The following is a 7195-nucleotide window of genomic DNA, read 5'->3' on the forward strand; positions in this document are numbered from 1 at the left end:
GCCTTATCTAGCCTAGCCTATATATATCTATATATCTATATATATCTAGCCTATATATATAGACCTTATCTGCCGTAGTAGTAGCTCCTGGTAGTAGTGATAGCATTAGGGCGTGGACCAGCACTTAGTTCGCAGCGATTGGGTTGATGTGATAGAGCTTTCAGATATCACGAATGTGCACCGACATGCAAATATAAAGCCCATCTATGTGAGATATGCTATAGCCGTAAGCGACCTTACCATGCACCGAACACTATATTAACCAATTTACGAGATAACATTGATTCCCATCACAACTATCAAAAATTAATCCTTACGAGCATATAGCATCTGCGCGTTATACGTACTACATCAAAGCCATTTCCGTACGTACATTGCTATATATTGATGAACCGGGCAGCTGGAATATGAAATTCTGCATGACCATGTTCTTGAGTGACATTGTACACACGCTTGCGCAAAACCTGTTCTATATGTTGGCGAGGACGTACGATACGATATTTCACTGCCCTAGCTCCAGCTCTCCGTGACTCCCCGTACAGGCTGCTAAATTTCATCCCACTTCAAACAAGTCTAGGCCCGGCCCGGGCCACCGCCGGTTAAATCACAATACACAATACAATGCATAATAATAATGCGTAATATATAAATTTTCAACTCCCGGCCGGGTCATACCAAAAACTTGAAAAATGGTACACGTACACTGCTTCTCTGCTTAGCATTCAGCAAATTGTGATAGAACGTGGAAGTTAAAGTTAACTCGCAGTGCTATACCAGTGTACTAACCTCCACCCCTCGCTGTTGTATTTAGGCCTACCGTGAAAGCAGCTGCGTTGTCCTCGGGTTAAGGAAACGGAGATAGGCACCGCCCCACGCACGGCGCGGGAAGGATATAAATTATACCACAAAATTCACTTGGCCGAAACTGACTATTCTACTTCTATTCGGGTCTTTCGCAAACAAATTCATTACGCAACAGGTCCCAATCTTTACCCGACCATGGGCAGGGCCGTATCCAGAGGTTGGGCAGAGGGGGGTTACAAAATGGCGATGCGAAGCTTCGCCCCGAGCCGCGAAGCGGTGAGTGGGGGGAGAGTCCGGCCAATTTTTTAAATTTTTTTTTAACATGCTTAGATGCTATTTCCTGGCATCTAGTTCACTTCAATTGTTTGTTGAATTCATACAAAAGACAGTGTATATCACCATAACAATATTAACATCAATCAAATAAAATGAGATTTGTAACAATTAAACTCGTCTCTGGTGTTGGGAATTATGACTAATTATCTCCGTGGTGTGATCCATCCAATTTAGATACTAGGATGATGACCTGTGACTCTTTGAAATTATAGTGTTAACTAAAACTGTTACAGTAGTAGAGTGTTTCAGTAGTTTACAAACCATCAATGAGTCTTTATCTTAAAAAAGGTTATAATTACATTTTAATGGTTACACAACAAATTAACTTTTACCCATTAAATTTGACTAGTTGACACCTGTTATACCCACTTAGTATCACAATACATTTATTTGTATAGATCCCAATGTAACCGAGTAAGACCCGAGTAAACAGCTGTAGGTCCAAACATGTTACTAGGTTTAAACTAGTACTTTTTTTTTATCAACCAAGGGGGGTTACAGAAACCAAATAACCCCCCCCCTGGATACGGCCCTGATGGGGGTCTATTAGTCGCTATTATGGACTCTTGATATATATGAAAGGTTATAAGTTTTACATGAAGAAAGCGGTCACGCAGAGGCCAATCAAGGCTAATCAAGTTGAGGCAAAATCACTTTAGAATTTACATGGTAGTTTTTGGGTACCCATCTCGCAGTTTATGCTCAATGGCAGGGGCGTAGATGGCGGGGGGATATATCTCCGCTTATTGAGGTGGGGGATGGCGTGTACAATCATCCCCCCTACTTTCAGGATGAAAATGGGGAAAATCTCATATTTTACAGACACTAAATTCTGAACAGTTATCTACAAATCCGTCATCGCTATTCATACTCTCCTAATGTATTATTACACAAATGGAAAACGACATATATCTACTGTAAAATATCTGTAACTCGTTCCAAGAATGACATTATTTTACTGAAACTCAGACGGTTAATTGTGGACGCAAATCACGTCTTACCATTGCTCACGAAAGTTAAATCCCTGCTTTATTCAAAATTAGAATAGACCTATGTGAGTTGTGATATTGAATTTTCACGGGGATTGAATGGGAAAAATTTAATTTCATCACACTTTGGGGGGGAGGCTGGGGGTGCTGAGGCCCGACCGGAAGTATATTCCCGATTTTGTATGAAGGGGTGAAAATATGCACTTTTTGGTTCAAATCTGCATGGTTGTTTTTCTCGTACTTTTTTGTACAGTTTTAGCGTTTTCAGTAAAATATACGTTTGATTAAAATTTCAGGGGGAGATGATTCCAGTGCTGTAGTTGTCAGTGGCGGATCCGGGGGGGGGGCACACAGGGGGCGGTCGCCCCCCTAGAATTTTTAGGGCAAGGGTATTTTAGCCTAGATAAGTCTGCACTAGTAACTCCAGTGAGGACATGTACATAGCACAGATTTAGTACCGTATTTTAATAAGTCTTTGCATGGTGTCCCCAAAGAAAGAAATACTCAGAAAGACTAAAATACGGTACCCTACTAAATCTGTGCTATGTACATGTCCTCACTGGAGTTACCAGTGCAGACTTACCCAGATGAGAGACCGGATACCAGAGAAGCGTCGCCTGAGAGGTGTTGATCCTGCCCGCTAAGCGCGAATCTTGCGCGCAGTTCCGCGGCAAGGCGCACGCGACCGCGGGAACGTCCTACGAAAGTATCACACGCTGGCAGCTTTTGATCCGTGCGCCAAATCGAAAGGCTGGCGCACGGATCAATTGCTGCCAGCGAACAGTCTCGAATTTTAGCGGGTCTAATTCACTAGCAAACATATGCACACACCATCGCGCAGGCCTAATAGAGATGTTTCACGTGACGTCATAGATCAGGTCAAGTGTATTTGTTATGTGTTGTGGTTGGCAGAAGCAACGCGTGTTGCTTGAAATTTACAGATGAATGACCACATGTTCTGATAGAAAGCACTGTTCATGTAGTGCACGTACACGTGCGTGCTGCGTGCGTGCGTGCGTGCGTCACGTGCGTGCATGCGTGCGTGCGAACTTACACGTGCGTTCGTGCGCGAGCAGTGAGAGGGTGCGAGCTTCCCTGACTGAGCCGAGCTGGCTCCGCTGCGCTCTGTGTATCCTTGCGTCAGGAAGGGGGCAGCAAGCGGCGTGATGCATCGTCCTGAGCTGTGTATCCCTTGCGTAGACTTCTGACCGGAGCTCCGCTACACCCTACATGGTCAGCTAGCAGGGCGACAAGGCTCGCAGCAGGCTAGAGAGCAGTGGAGGGTGCGAGCTTCCCTGACTGAGCCAAGCTGGGCTCTGCGGTTGTTTTGGAGCTGGACGCCGCAGCTTATATACAGCCGTGGGACACCGCACGTGGTTACAGTCATGTGACCCCACGTGTGACCTGCAGGTGTCGCAGTCCAATTAACTATAGGTCAAGTGGTGCAGCAAGGCTTTCCTTTCAATCCACTGCTAGCCCACGTGGCTACGAAGCCGTACGTCTTCAAGGTTGAAGTAATGCTGACGCAATGCTAGCTATAGTGTATGTTGTACAGCGGGTCAGAATTGCGCTAGCACATGAAACATCGGCTATTGCATGAGAATCACTGAAGAACTGCTCCGCTAATCACGCGAAACGCGAAATATACAGCTGTGCCTGTATAGCTCCCAAATCCCATGAGTGTGCGCGAGCATGAGTTCGTGCGTGGGCAGCTACGGGCGTGTGCGCTGTGACGTGACACGTGCGTGCGTGCGTCCGTGTGTGTGCACGTACACGTGCGTGCGGCGTGTGTGTGTCGTACCGTCGTGCGTGCGTGGTGCGCAGGTGATGTGCAGGTATACGTGGCGTGCGCACGTACCACGTGGCGGCATGAAGTGTGTGGCGTGGCGTGTGACGTACACGATGCGTCGCGTAACGTACATGTGCGTGCGTGCGTCGCGTGTGAACTTACCACGTGCGTACATGCGTGCGTGCGTACCGTGTGTGTGCACGTACACGTGCGTGCGTGCGCGGCGTGTGAAGGTACACGTTTGTGCGGCGTGCGTGCGTGGCGTGTGGCAGGTACAGGTGTGTGCATGTGTGCTTGCGTATGTTCGTGTGTCGTGTAGGTACACGTGCGTGCGTGCGTGCATGCATGTGCACGTAAGACGTGCGTGCGTGCGTGCGTGCATGCATGTGCACGTAGAGCGTGCGTGCGTGCGTGCGTGCGTGCATGCGTGCGTGCATTGAGTGTGTGTGTGTGCACGTACACGTGCGTGCGTGGGTGCGTAGTAGCACGTGGTGCGGTGCGCTTGTATTCGAACAATATTCACACATTTGCTTGGCTACCAACCGGTAATATGGGTAAAACAGAAAAATACAGAAACAAGAACATAATAAAAAAAGACGGATGCGACTTCCAACGACATTTCACAGGTCGTCTCTGCTCTAGGCGTTCAGCTATCGAGGCATTGGGATTTGTGTATACGATGTGCCTGACATCACTGGGGCGTGATTGTAACACTGTGGCATGTATTTATGCTGTGCGCACGGTACACGTGCGTGCATGAGTGTGTGCGTGCGTTGTGGCCACGTACACGTGCGTGCGTGCGGCGTGCGTACGTACATGGTGGCGTGCGTGCTGTCGTAGTGAACTTACACTGCGTGCATGCGTTGCGTGGTGGTCGCGTGTGTTGTGCGCAGCGTACACGTGGCGTGCGTGCGCGCTGTGAAGTACTGTTTGTGCGTGCGTGCGTGCGTGCGTGTGGCAGTGTAGCACGTGTGTGGCATAGGTGTGCGTGCGTACGTTCGTGTGTGTGTAGGTACGCGTGTGCGTGGCGTGCAATGCTGTGACGTAAAGACGTGCCGTGGCGTGCGTGCGTGCGTGCGTGCGTGCGTGCGCAGGTACAGGCGGGGGGGGGGGCTGCGTATGCGTGCGTAGTAGTGTGTGTGACGTACACGGTGCGTGCGTGCGTGCTGCGTGCGTGGCGGTGCGTGCGTGCGTAGTGCGTCACTAGCGTGCTACGTAGCGTGGGCTGCGTCGTTGTATAGCAATATCAGCGGATCTGCTTGCTAGCTCAAGCCGTATATGGATAAACAGAAAAATACAGAAAACAAGAAAAAATAAATAACAAACGACGGATTTCGAGTCCAACGACATTGGTGTAATTAGGTTATTTCAGTTTATTATAGTTTTTCCGGCGCTTTTAGATGCGCAACTTTTCAACGATGTTACGAGCATAGTTCGCAGCAACGCTGTGTCAAGTCAGTACCTGTTGCCGCAAATTCGACTAAGCGATTCCAGTGAATTCCATTAATGTAATTCCCCTGTTCCTCGTATTTAATGCTCAATAGGGGAGCGTGCCGCTGCAATTTAAATCTGACACCTGCGAGTGAAAGACGGGCGTCGCGGGGCCGCCACTAGTTAGGCTAAAATACCTTGCCTTGAAAATTTGGGGGGCGACCGCCCTTGTGGCCCCGCCCACCCCGAATCCGCCAGGCTGATAACTACAGGCACTGGAATGCATCTGCCTGTAAATTTTGATCAAGGGTTATTTTGTGACATGAAAGCCTAGAAGTTACGTAGGCAAAAAAGTACGAGAAAAAGCAAGCCATGCAGATGTTGGACAAAAAGTGCATATTTCACCCTTCATACAAATGCGGAATATATTCGGTCGGGTCTCAGCACCCAGCCCCCCCAAGCTGTGATGAATTGAATTTTTCCGCATTCATCCCCGTGAAAATTCAATTATCCATCTCAATAGGGTATTTTAATTTGAATAAAGCAGGGATTATACTTTATCGTGAGCGTGATTAAGACGTGATTGGATTTTGAGAAAAATATGGGCGAATGCATCCACAATTACGGTCTGGAGTTTCAGTAAATAATGTCTTCTAGTGGAAGCGAGTTACAGATATTTTACAGTGATATAGTCGGTTTCATTTGTGTAATGAATACATTAGGAGGGCTTATAATAGCGATGAGGATTTTGTAGATAATGTTCGTATTTAGTGTCTGTTAAAAATATAGATTTTTTCCACATTTTCCTCCTAGAAAAGTAGGGGGGAGATTGTACAGCGCCATGCCCTCACCTCCAATAGTGGGGAGATATATCCCCGCACACACCGCCATCTACGCCCTGTATTGAGTAACTGGAGAGATGGTTATCAAGAACGAAAACAACTCATGCAAATTCTAGATGTTTTGGCCATCAGATTGATTAGCTTGATGGCCTCTGCGTGACCGTTTCTTCATGTAAACTTATAACTTTCATATATATCAAAGTCCATGATAGAGACTAATGGAGACACATGGTCTGTGAGATTGGGCGGTTGCGTAATGATTTTTTTGTAGACTCATGCATCGGAGGTGATCATTGTTTGTTCGACATGTAGCATCCTCAAAATGATCGTTTTAGTGTGTTGCTATCGTTTCTGTCATTCTTAAATATATTGCATTCTTTCTTCCTCCTTGGCAAAATTAATGCTTTTTAGCTACCTGCAATCGGCCAGTGTATGATCTGGGCTAATTGTATCATTTGGTCTGCACTCCGTCTCTCCGCATAGTTCCCTTGTTGGACTTGAAGTATAATATATATTGAGGTTGTGAGGTTATACACACACGCCACGCCGCACAAAACCCACCGATTACAGCATAATACGTAGATATAAGGCAACGTTAAGCAAGCTTTCTGTGAATATCGCACCGCAAGTTTGTTTTTTATCCCTTGTATTTTAGCGTGCGAATTATGTTACGTAATAAGATATGTTTATATATTATATATATATATATATTATATAAGTATTATATATATAATATTGGGCGTTTATCACGTCGCACTAAGACAATAACGCGAGAAACCCGACTTGTAGCTTAGATTGGCGCCCGTCTGCTGGCTACACAGGGGCTCATGCTGTGCGCCTACGTTTTGAAAGAGCACAGTTTTCATTTATTTATCATTCAGTGTTTCAGATCAATTTATTCTCCATTGCGTTGCATAGAGGCGGGAGACGTGCATCAAAGCTAAATAACTTCTACTACTGGTCATATTCAATATACCAATGTTTATAGTGTATATATCGATGGG

This window comes from Priapulus caudatus, unplaced genomic scaffold (assembly GCF_000485595.1).
Source record: "Priapulus caudatus unplaced genomic scaffold, Priapulus_caudatus-5.0.1 Scaffold55, whole genome shotgun sequence".
Taxonomy (NCBI): domain Eukaryota; kingdom Metazoa; phylum Priapulida; class Priapulimorpha; order Priapulimorphida; family Priapulidae; genus Priapulus; species Priapulus caudatus.